Source organism: Spea bombifrons, chromosome 2 (assembly GCF_027358695.1).
Source record: "Spea bombifrons isolate aSpeBom1 chromosome 2, aSpeBom1.2.pri, whole genome shotgun sequence".
Classification (NCBI taxonomy): domain Eukaryota; kingdom Metazoa; phylum Chordata; class Amphibia; order Anura; family Pelobatidae; genus Spea; species Spea bombifrons.
This window is the reverse complement of record NC_071088.1, coordinates 109,568,920-109,581,469: the sequence shown is the minus strand read 5'-3', so window position 1 is coordinate 109,581,469 and position 12,550 is coordinate 109,568,920. Positions and strand designations below refer to the sequence as shown.

At 42.4% G+C, this 12,550-nt stretch overlaps 1 protein-coding gene and 1 long non-coding RNA gene across 4 annotated transcripts in view; one reads left to right on the top strand and one right to left on the bottom strand.

The window, feature by feature from the left end:
- Positions 1-9,753: 9,753 nt before the first annotated feature.
- Positions 9,754-11,588, bottom strand: LOC128473171 (uncharacterized). The gene is made up of 2 exons (XR_008346253.1): positions 11,545-11,588; positions 9,754-9,862 (listed from the first exon to the last, which is right to left on the bottom strand). It is a non-coding gene; the product is annotated as an uncharacterized LOC128473171 (long non-coding RNA).
- Positions 11,589-11,724: 136 nt separating this feature from the next.
- Positions 11,725-12,550, top strand: part of RCBTB2 (RCC1 and BTB domain containing protein 2) — a 28,458-nt gene continuing 27,632 nt past the window's right edge. For 2 of the 3 annotated variants that reach the window (XM_053455543.1, XM_053455541.1), the window contains exon 1: positions 11,725-11,998. The gene's annotated coding sequence lies outside the window, so the exon portion shown is untranslated. The remainder of the gene's footprint in view (positions 11,999-12,550) is intronic. The other variant, XM_053455542.1, reaches the window with a different exon arrangement.

Sequence of the window (12,550 nt, the reverse complement as noted above, 5' to 3'; positions counted from 1 at the left end):
TTGAAATAATACTTTTCGATATGTTCATACTTGTAACTTAAAACCTGGTTAACTCTCATGAGGTCGAAAAGGCAAAAAAAAGCATAAGTAGGTTTATACCGACAGCAATAAGTATGTATCCATAGCGACTGAAACCGATAACACATATTTCTAAAATTAAAAATGTATTACCTTTATACTAGAGGAAGGGTGAAAAAGGTGGGTAGGCGAGCAATGCCTCCTGGGCTGATCTGAATTAAAGCCACTAACATTTTTTAATATTATTTGCAGTTTTGCCACTAGGATGTCTATAGTAACATGGAATTTATACCCTGACTGGATCCTTTTTTGGAGTTTCTATGCTTTCCTTTTCTGTAGATATGTTTTGGACACAACTAGCCAGTGCTCATGGAGTGAGTTCCTCACCAAATGTCTTCTGTCACTTTATCACCGGGCCACATGTTTGGATTTGCCTTCCAGGGTAAATGATGCCAGCCTTCCCCATGATACAGTGGTGACATTATAGAGGCCAGCCTCCATGGACTTCAATAAAAAAGGGCATGCGTACCGTTAGGATAAAGAGTGCCGGGATATGACATCATATTTCTTTTTCATACCAGGGAGGCTGACCGTGGAGGGGACTCCTGGCTCTGTCCTAGGTCTGCCCAAAGGTAAAAAACCACTGGATACAGCAATTGTATGAACGAGTATGCCTGATTGAGGGAATAAATGAGTATCTGTGAATGGGGGAATTAATGTTTGTGAATGAGTAAATTAATGAATAAGTGTGTCATAGCATGGATATGTAAGTGGGGGAAAGCATGGCACAGGTAGTCTGGTTGAGGCTAGGATTCCACAGGCAGGCTGTTTGGGGGCAAAGGTGGCAAGTCTATGCTTCCCATCAGGGTGTTGGGCAGATTCGATGGATGCAATCAGGGTGTCAGGACTGACATGATATTAAAGGGGGGCATGAATTCACAAGGGGGTGCTGGCTGAGGGCATCACATAAGTTAATACTAAAGGGGGGGCTGGGTGGTGGGATTAATATACAATGTGGGGGCTAGCTGGGGGCAATACACAAGGGTGTGGGGGCATTAGGGTGACCACATTGGCCATGTTTTCTTGGATACAAATAACTTTTACATATTACTGACCAGCCCAGATAAAATGCTGTACTGCAGTATGAGGGATATATAGACTCATGGAAGGAACCAACTAGTCAGATATACATCTCCATACATCAGGGCAGAATTTTATCGGTGCTGGCAGCATCAATACACAAGGGGGCAGCTGGGGCCATTACATAAATCAATACTAAAGCTGGGGGCAATACACAAGGGGGGCAAATACACAAGGGGGGAGTTAACGACAAAGAAGTGTGAAAACTACTTTTTTTTAATATTGTTGTAGCTTAGCCCGTCCGGATGTTGGGGTTGGTATGGCAGAGCCCGTCCTGGTGTATGTGTTTGGGTGTCTGTGTGGCAGAGCCTGTCCTGGTGTGTATGTGTGTGGGTGTCAGTGTGGCAGAGCCTGTCCTGGTTTGTGTATTTTTACTTATCCAGATAAAACACCCTCCTAAATTTGTAGTCACTTCAGAGGACAAAACTTTCTAGGCCGAGAAATCAGTGAGAGGAAGAAAAAAAAATTTTGTGTTATTTACTCTATTCTAATCTGCATATTTTATTAAAAAGGATAAGTGGCAGTAAATTGTGGCTTCAGGCATCCCATGTATGATGACTTTTTTTTTTAGTGTACTGATGTACTCTCAATCCCATCAATATGGTTGAGAAAATCAGGAAAAGATGGGCATGGATGGTGGGCTGATTGGGTGGTGCAATGGGCCACTGTACTAGACCTGCCCCCCAAGGCCTTAGGCTGACAGCTCTCCCCTGATTCATTGGGTATGACAAGACAAGAATTGACAGATTAAGACAAACAGATACATTAAATGGAGAGGGCCCGGCTCACAAGTTTACAATCTGAGATGAAAGGGAAAGATTGCTATGTTACTTGTTAGTACTATTCATACATGGGAACTTCTGGGCTCCGGCTACCCAGAGCCTTCCCTTGCGGGGTGCGGCCAGGCCACTGATGTCAGCGGGAAACACCCCCATTAAAAGGGAAAATGGATGGGGAGCGGAGCGTGTCACGACCCTGCTCCCCCGACCCGGAGGATTCTGCCTATACGAATCCACACATTTTGATATTTATTGGGTGTATAACCATAGTTATAACATAGTATATTGGTAATTTTAAATGTTCTCAGTGTTGAAGAAGGTTTCACTTATAACTATCACACAGTGGTCAGGAGCAGGGGCGTGCTGGGCCGGGGGGCAGGGGGGCAATTGCCCCCCAGGCCGCCCTGAATCCGGGCCGGCGGGCTGGCCGGTTGGCCGGCAGACGAACATTCATGGCAGCCGCAAAGTTAAAAACTAAGCGGCTGCCACCGAGACTGTCCGCCGTGCCAAAAACGACGCGCGCGGCAACTGTGGCTGTGCGTCGGGACTTGATGTCAAATCTCGGCGCACAACACTGAAGCCACGCCCACCGTCTTCCGCGCTTTCTGCACCGGAAGGACGGGACACAGAAGAGGAAGAATGAAGAGGAGGAGGAAAAGTGACAGAGGAAAGGTAGGAAAATATTAGTAAGTGTGTGAGAGTGATGGGTGTTATGCTATAGTTTATGATGAATGTTTGTGAATGAGGGTTTGAGATTGCATGGAAGTGTGGGGGATAGCATGGCATAGGGAGGCTGTCTAAGCATGATAGGAGTGTGATTGCTGTTATCAATTTTTTTTTTGTCCAACTGTGGTGTGTTAACAACACTTTTATTAAAAGTAAATTACATACCAAAATTGGACAGAAAAATTCAATAACAGTATTAATATATATATATATGATTGCAAACAGCAATCAAACGCCTATCATGCTAAGTCAGCCAGTACATGCTAGAACCTGGGCATGATAGGATTGTGATTGCTGTTAATTATATATGTATATATATATATATATATATATATATATATATATATTAATATTGTTATTGATTTTTTTTTGTCTAATTTTGGTGTGTTACTTTTAATAAAGTATTTTAAATTTTGGTTTTGGCCAAATGAATGCAGAATTTTCAGTTTTGGTCCAGAATTTTCATTTCGGTGCATCCCTACTATGTACTAAGCCAGTCACTGAAGTGTTAGTCCTACACCACATCAATGTTTGGCTTAGTATATAGTGATAGGGGTTGTACTGCAGTATTGTTAGCGTCTGGCTCAAAGTATAGGCACACATTGACGGTGGTACCGCATAATCCCTAAGTATATAATGTTAGCAGTTATGCTGTACCACCGTCAATGTCAGTGTTTGCCTAATCATAGAAACTATGCAGTTTTAAAGTGTGTGTGTGGGAGGGTGCCACATACGGGATCTGCCACAGGTGCCAAGGTACGCCCTTGCGTTGTGCGGCAGTCAGGCCCAATGGCCATTCCTCAGCTCTTCTCCCCACGTCTTAAAAGGGGTGGGATAAAGAGCTGAAGCACGGCTATTGGGCGGCGCGGTGCGTGCACGCCGGAGGCTTTAATTTCATTAGGCGTCGGTGGAGTGACTGCCGCACGGCGGCCGCTTTCAATGGCGCTCGCAGCCGCTTTGGTGGCACAATGGGCCACTTGACTAGGCTTGCCCCCCCAGGCCTTAGGCTGCCAGCCCTCCCCTGGTCAGGAGTGAACCACAGTTTGTTAATAGTTTATTATGGCAAAACATCTCTGGCTGTGCTCATTTTGTAAAACTATCACAGAAAGTAACAGATGGAGTGATCAAAGGAGCCTTAATTCAATTAGCCTGCCATTTGTAACCTTCACTGTACAAGCATAGTTTCATTGTTTTAGACGAGCATATGCTACTGGCAGGATCAACCATACCTGTTAAGAGAAGGAAACCGGTCGAAGCATCATACTTTAATTTGACACAAAACCTGCTCTATATTTTTATTATTGGAATTACAATAATACAGGGAGGTATTTTCACATTCTGCATTTCTCTCAGTATTCTGGATTAGTTCTCACCAGTAATGTATCAATATCAGGAAACACATTTATGTGCATTACTAATTAGATGTGGAGAAGCGACAGGAACTTACTTGATATCACCCAGAGTCTCTGGGTGAAACACAGCTTTCCTGATGGCTTAAGGTTAGTGATGTGAACCTCTGGTAAGGGGAACTAGTACCCAGTCAGCAGCTAGATACCAGCTGAAGTAATGACCAGCCCTTGTTGTCTTTGGACAACTTCTATCGAGGAGAACAGAGATGGAGCAGGAAAAGAACATAGCAAAGCTAAGGTGATCCGCAGCACGGGTCGCTGCGGTCCTTGCATTCCAGTTTCATACCAATAACAAAGGAAAGAAGGGAGAAAACAAGGTTATGGTGTAACTGACTTGCTGATGTCCTGTACCTGCACTACTCATGCCAATGGTTATTTATTGTAAACACATGTTGTGGCAATGGGTAAAGGCTGGTGTAAGATGGCCTTGAATTTTAAAGGCCAATAACGTCTCAGCGGATGCCTCTAGAAATATTTTTCCAGTCTGCATTAATACACTCATTCTGAGATGCACATGAAAGCTCTAATCCACAAAGGCTAGAACTAGTATTCATGTATAAAGTAATTCACCCCTAACATTACTGCCACTGCCAACACTCTGCCTACAGAACAAAATATATTTGTGAAGGTTTTGATGACAAAGTATAATTAAAGAATTTTTAGTGTTTACTTCGATACATATTGCAGTCAACATGGTCAGCTGATGGTGATGAATTAATAAACCACTTCCTTTTTTTTATAAAAACTGGATTGCTGTAGATGCATGTATTTATGTCCTGTCCTTTTCTGCCATTCAGGAAGGCATTAACCCAGCAAAGGTTCTGCTGGCTTCTGCTAACAGAGGAGAGTCCAGGCTGATAGACAGCCTGATGTCCCATGTAGCGGAAGGGAGATGTTCCTACCACTGCAACAAAGACAGGACATACCTGTACATCCTAATGGTCTTCTTGTCACAAGTTTTAAACGCTTATAGGTGTTAAACATATCTGTCTATATTTGTGTATACATGTATGTATGTGTATCAGTGTACCAACACATGGACAGAACCAGCCTCTGTGACATATGATACTGTCTTATTTGATGGGTATTTGGTTATATATGGACATTCTGGCTGATGTTACACCATTCCTCCAATTTTGGGTGAACAAAAACTTATTTATATCATATATTTATTCTAGAGGGTGCTTATAGTAACAGTGTTGCCCCAGGGCCCCATCTGACCTCATCCACCCATGCATATGCCCAGCTTTGACCCAGAGTATTCCACCTACATAAAGCTGTTTTGATCTCTTTAGATCCCATCAGAATCACAAACAGCTCTAGCTGACAGAGTCAACTTTAGGCTGTGTAATGAGGACATTATTTTTGAAATTGTGAAATGTTTCTGGATAAAACATTCAATATGCGCCAAATCAGGTCTCCCAATTAATTCTGGGCACGTTCTGTATTAAATTGCCATTGCAGTTAGTATTAGCCTGTGGACCAGAGTAACATATCATACCCATGCTTGGTAAATTGTTATTCAATCTAGGACTCCATCTTGTGGTGATTTGTATTATGACAAGAACAAAAGGAATGCCCTCTGAAATTTAGCTTGGGAGCTTTTGCTGTATGTTAGCTGACCAAGATGAATATTTTATTCTAAAAATTGTTATTTTCACTGTATAGGAATGTTTCTGTATAGAAAATGAGAAAGAGTAAAACGATTTTGTAAATATATAATATGCATATTTAAGGTTTTTAAACAATGTGATTGAAAACAAATGTAGTGCTTCAGTTGCTATTTTAGTGTTTTCTTCACAATTTGTTATTGAGCAGGAGGGTTTAGAGAAACATATGTGATATCACAATACTCCCCCAAGATCATGTATTCTCATTTTTCCATTTGTACGTTGAATATGCTGGCCTCAAAGTCAATAGAACTAACGTTGATTCAGACTGCACTTATAATTTTATTGTTTTGTTTGTTCCTTGAGTATACCGAGCAGAAGCAGTTTTCTGCATTAATTGTTCATAAAATGATCTGGTCTACATCCAAGTCACAATTATAGACAAACACAATGTGCTTAAGCTAATAACACACAAACAATGATAATTTGTCATATCTAGTAGATTTACTTTGATGTTTATGGTCATTTTCCTGCTGCATTACACTACTTCTATTGAGCTTCAGCTGGATGACAACCATCCGAACATTATCCTGTATGATACCTTCATAAATTTGGGAATTCATTGTCCCCTTGATGATTGCAAGCTGTCCAGGCCCTGAGGCAGCAAAGCAACTCTAAATTTTCCCTCCACTGTACTGCCGTTTTGATGCCATGCGTAAGGCTCCATGTTCTTCCTGAACAATTCAACCTTAGTCTACAAAACATTTTTCCAGTAGCGTTGTGAAGTGCCAAAGTGCTCTTTGGCAAACTTCAGACAAACAAGGAAGCAGCGGTGTATGGTGTACTGCCAAAGACTCCATGACGGTTCAATATTTTCATATGGTAGACTCATGAATCTCTGTTAACCAGTTCCAGTGATTCCTTCAAGACTTTAGATGTTTCTCTATGGTTCTTTTTTACTTCATGGAGCATTCTGCGATTTGCCCTTTGAGTCATCTTGGCTAAGTGCCCACTTCTAAGGAGACTAGCCACAGTATTAAATCAGCCCCATTTTTATAAACAATTTGTCTAACTGTGAAATGATGAATATGTAAACTTTGTGATAACTCTTTCCAGTGTTATGCAAATCAACAATTCTTGATTGTAGGTCTTCTGAGATTGTTTTTTGGTTCAAATCAGCAGATGTTTCTTGAGAATAGCAAACTCAAAATGTTTCAGTGGTATTTCTTAAACCAAAGTGGCTCGTAAACTCACTTGCAAACGTGTTTTACTGATTGGACTCCAGGTTTGCTAACTCGTGACTCCAATAATCTTTTGTCAAGGTTAAGTCATTACCTTAGGGGTTCACATACTTTTTACACTGTAAATATTTGAATGATTTATTCAATAGGGACAAGAACAATACAATGCGTGTGTTATCAATTGAAACAGATTGTGTTTGTTCATTATTGTAACGCAGATGAAGATATTATTTTCAAAGACTTTCCCTTTATACTTTTTTTGTCTGGTGTGTCATTTAGTATGAATGAAATGTTTTGGTTTTTTTTTTTTGCAATCTTAATTTTAAGGGAGTGAAATGCTTCTTTGCATACTGCAGTATGTTTTATTTGGGACACAGGGTGTTTGGGCACCTATATACATACAATTCATGTTCACATACACTTACACATAGACATTTTTTTGGAGAGATTGAAAGCAGGAAGAAAGATGGATAGGCTGAGGAGGATAGGGGCAGTCCTTGAGAAGTCTTGAAAGTGTGCATGAAAACTAGAAATCAGAGGAGGTGACAGATGGAGATCATTGGATAAGCAGAGAGACTGGACAGGAGTGTATTTAGAAACGAGTAAGGAGATGTAAGAAGGAAAACCGCTATGAAGAGCTTTGAAGGTAAGAGTCAGGAATTTGAAATGAAACGTACAGACAGCCAGTGAAGAGACTGACAGAGGGGAGAGGTGTTAGTAAACCTATATGGGAGAAAAATAAGTCTGGCAGCAGTGTTCATGGTGGATTGCAAAAAGGCGAGACAGGTCTGAGGGAAACCAGCTAAGACAGAGTTACAATAGTAAAGGTGGGAGATAATGAGGTCATGGACAAGAGCCTTAGTGACATCTTGTTATGAAGGAATGAACGTGAGCAAAGTTTTTATGCTGGGGATGGCAGTTTTTTGAGACAGACTGAATGTGGGGTGAATCAGAGGTTAGGGTCAAGGGTGACACCAAGGCAGAAAGCACGAGAGGACAGGGAGATGATTGCACCATTGACATTAACTGAGACTGATGAGGGAATGTTAGCATTGATGGGAGGGAAGATGAGGCATTCAGTTTTAAAGAGATTGAGTTTTAAGAAACGTACAGACTTCCAGTTAGAGACAGGGCCAAGGAAGTTAGCTATACAATCTTAGACAGAGGGAGAGAGATTAGGAGTGAATAGGTAAATCTGTGTTATCGGCATATAGGTGTTATTGAATGTCAAAGGTTAAGATCAGTTTGCCAGGTGAGTTAGTAAAAAGGGAGAACAGAAGGGGTCCTATAACTGAGCCTTGGGATACCCCCACTGAGAGGGGATGGAGGAGGAAGTGTTACTAGAGAGGCCCTTGAACGACTATTACAATTTAGATACAGTACAGGTAATTAGTTACTTTTGTAAATGGGGCACTAGAATGTCAAGAGCGGAATTTAAATTGAAGTCAAGTAAGAAGTTGGCGTTAAGAAACTTAGTTGGGTGTAAACAATTCTTTCAAGAAGGGAAAAGAAAAAATGTCGGTGCGCTAAGCTAGTCACAGGCTCAAATACAAATGTATAATACAAGGCCTACCAAACAGGTGTAAGCATGCTGCAAGAAACAGTGTATTGGCTGTAATTATGCTTTGGCCAATTCATATAACCAAAACCTCTCATTTATATTATGTTTATATATTTGTTGCCAACTTTATTAGGGTAAGAAGCGCAGACAGTTTTTGTTTTTTGTAATTCTTTCAAGAAGCTCGGGTCCAGGGAGGGCCTTTTCAAGATAGGAGTTATGGTAGCATGCTTGAAGGAGGATGGGACAGATCCACTAAATCAGGAGAGGTTGAAGCATCAGATCAAGGGGACATGTAGTGGGACGAGAGGAAAAAAGAGCTTGAACCCCATCTTCGGTGACAAGAGAGAATCGATTTAATGAATAAAAGAAAAAAGAGTTCAGTGTATAGGAGGGTGCGGAATTAGAGGGAGTGCAAAGGCAGGAGGGATATTGCAAATATGCAGTTATGTGGCAAAGTCAGAGTCAGTAAGGTTAGTGGCAGCAGTAGTTATGATAGGGTGAAGAAAGGAATTGAAGGTACTGAAGAAACATTTAGGGTTATGAAACAGGGAAGAGATAAGGGGGTGTAATGAGTTTCTTTAGCAAGGCTGACAGGCAAGTAGTAACAACTTAGCATGAATTCATAGCACAGGAAGTCAGACATAGAATAAGACATCAGCCAACTACATTCAGCAGTCTGGGAACAACGTGTACCAGGGTTGGAAACATGAGCTTCGAGTAGTAGTTAGGGCTACATCGTCAAGAGCAGATGTGAGGGCCTCACATGTTTGAGATGGTGGAGAGGGAGTAAATCTGTTGAGAATTTCTGAAGATTGAGAGAGCTAAGGTCTCTGGTCAGAGAGAGAGAAAGGAGAGTTAGAAAAGTTAATGAGAGAGCAAATGCTAGAAAAAATAAGGTCCAAGGTGTGACCATCATCATGTGTAGAGTGTCAGGACTCGGGTGATCAGGTCGGGTAGGAGCCCATGTGCAGGGGATACTTGGGGTTCGGTCTGTAACCCACAGTGCATGATTATGCAAACAAAGACACCACAACCAGAAATCCAGGTAATGCAATGTATTTTATGTATATATAACAGGACCAGCAAATAAGGGTAATAAAGTCTAAGCAAGAAACCGGACGTATAGCAAAATAAAATACCGGTAATAAGTCTTTTGGCAGGGAGCCCGCATGGAAGGGCACGAAAGGCAGAGAGCCCTCTTGGAAGGGCACGAAAGTCAGGTAGCCCGCTTTGAAGGGCACGAAAGGCAGAGAGCCCGCTTGGAAGGGCACGAAAGGCAGAGAGCCCGCTTGGAAGGGCACAAAAGGCAGAGAGCCCGCTTGGAAGGGCACGAAAGGCAGAGAGCCCGCTTGGAAGGGCACGAAAGGCACACAGCCCGCTTGGAAGGGCACGAAAGGCACACAGCCCGCTTGGAAGGGCACGAAAGGCACACAGCCCGCTTGGAAGAGAAAGGAGAGTTAGAAAAGTTAATGAGAGAGCAAATGCTAGAAAAAATAAGGTCCAAGGTGTGACCATCATCATGCGTAGAGTGTCAGGACTCGGGTGATCAGGTCGGGTAGGAGCCCATGTGCAGGGGATACTTGGGGTTCGGTCTGTAACACACAGTGCATGATTATGCAAACAAAGACACCACAAGCAGAAATCCAGGTAATGCAATGTATTTTATGTATATAACAGGACCAGCAAATAAGGGTAATAAAATCTAAGCAAGAAACCGGACGTATAGCAAAATAAAATACCGGTAATAAGTCTTTTGGCAGGGAGCCCGCTTGGAAGGGCACGAAAGGCAGAGCCCTCTTGGAAAGTCTGAGTGCTCCAGAGGGCGGAGGGTGGCCACTAGTGGTAGCAGATTTCTATACCACAAGTATGAAAAAGCCATGGATCAGGCAGCGAAAAAGTGGCTCCTGACATAGAGTTAGTATGCTGTGAGTCATAAAAAGAGGTTATGAAAAGAAATTTCAAAACCAAAGGAATCAAAGGGTTGTCTACTGGGAGATTACAGTCTCCAATGATGACAAAAAGGGACATCAGAGGAGAGAAAATGGGGAAGCCTTGGGGAATATTTGTGAAGTGGCCGAGGAAAATATTAGCAGGCCCAGGGGGACGGTATATAACAGCAATGCGTAAGGAGATGAGATTAAAAAGCCAGACAGCATGGACCTCAAATGAAGAGAAAGAGAGTGATGGAACAGAGAGAAAAGGTTGAAACCTGCAAGTTGGAGAGAGTAGGAAGCTTACACCACCACCCTTTCTGTCATTGGGTCTGGGAGTTTCAGTAAGGTGGAGGCCACCATGGGAAAGAGCAGCGGGAGAGGCAGTGCTACAAGAGGTTAGCCAGGTTTCAGAGCGAGAAGGTGCATGGAACTATAGGTGAAGTGCTCATCTAAGGCTGTTAGTTTGTTACACACAGAATGTGCCTTGAGTGGCAGAGGAAATGGAGCTGGAGATATCCCCAGCCGCAAAAAGAAGAAGAGAGTGAGAGATTGTGGGAAAAGGGCATGTGAAAGTGGAAGTTGCTGGGAGTGGGGAAGGAAGTGAAAGTGAAAAGTGCCTGTGATGAGAGAAGGAAACAAGAACGTTATGAGGGAGCAATGCAGATATAGCGTGGAGGTGTTAGTGGCTGGAGAGATAAACATTCCTTCTTAGTTGCCCTCCTTAGTGAACTTTCTTAGTAAACTTCTAATTGTTGTCACTTAGTACACTGTCAAAGTCAGTTCTGTTCCAGGAAAATCAAGACTGCTGGCAGCATTGCTGAAATATCTGACCATGTTTTAGTAGAGCTTTTGTGATTCACTAATCATTATAAAAGGCTGGCAAGGGAAGAAGAATTGCTAAGATGGCCACAATACAATGTGTAATCCAGTCAGTGAGGAGACTTTGAAGAAATATCGCTGATTTAACTATCCACTTGCCAGGTTTCCTCTCCATATTTTGTTAATAAACACAATATCCATATGAACAATGTAAATCTCTTTGTTAACGGTATCCTGTACCACATCAGTTCTATCTCTAAACTCTATTGGGTGGTTTAGCATTGATGGCAATGATCATTCTACGCACCATTCGTTTCATCATAGATACTTTCCAAGCAAACACACACACCGCTGATGATTCCAAAAGTGAAAGCAAAGAAGCCCCGCCCCTTCATCCTGCTGCGCGACGCACAACGCTAGAACCAGGTCACGTGACACTAGAGACAATAGGAGCCGTGTGTTTTGTTGCCTATTGGAAAGTAAGAAGTGGGCGTGTTTGCGCGATGGGCTGTCCTATACGTTTGATTGCAGCGTCACGTACGTCGGATGTAGAAAGTGAGGTAGTTGTTATAGTAACCCTCGGTGTCAAAAAGCTTCCGTATACCCCAGCCTAACGGAACGGCGCTATGTGAGGACGGGAGCCATGCGCAGCAGTCCGCATGTCCGGTTACATGTGTTGTGGACGGATTGAGTGTGAGTGCGCGGCTCAGTGAGGGCCAGGCTCCTGTCAGCGCGGCAGAAGGAGTGAACGCACCTTCTCAGTAAGCATTAATGTGGACGGACTAGTCAGGGTTCACTGGTCGTGAGGCGAAAGGACAGCTTGACATTGTATCCTGAGTACATAACCCATTTATGCGTAAAGCTGACGGGTATGTGATAAGTAGCATCCCCTCCAATGTGTTAGAGTCTAATAAAGTTGTTTTATTCAGTAGAGTCTGCATTACAATATATTGTGCAGTAAATTTGGATTCTGCACGGTTTGTGACATGCAAACTACACCGACACGGGCAAGTTCCCCCAGTGTTAATGATTTTGCTGGTCCTGTGAAATGAATAATTCAGTCGATGAGGAGATTGAAGACATCTTGCTGATTTAACTATACATTATACAGGGCCAGCCAGTCCAGCTCAAACCTAAGCAAGTTCAATATTATTTGTTTTTTCAAATGTCGATGTTTAAATGAATTAATTTGCATCACAGAAGGGAAACATGACAGTTTGGACAAATTTCCGTTTGTGATGTGATGTTATGAAATGTATATGCTGTTCGTAATCCTTGAATAATTGTGTATTTTATATACCCTTTATTGAAAG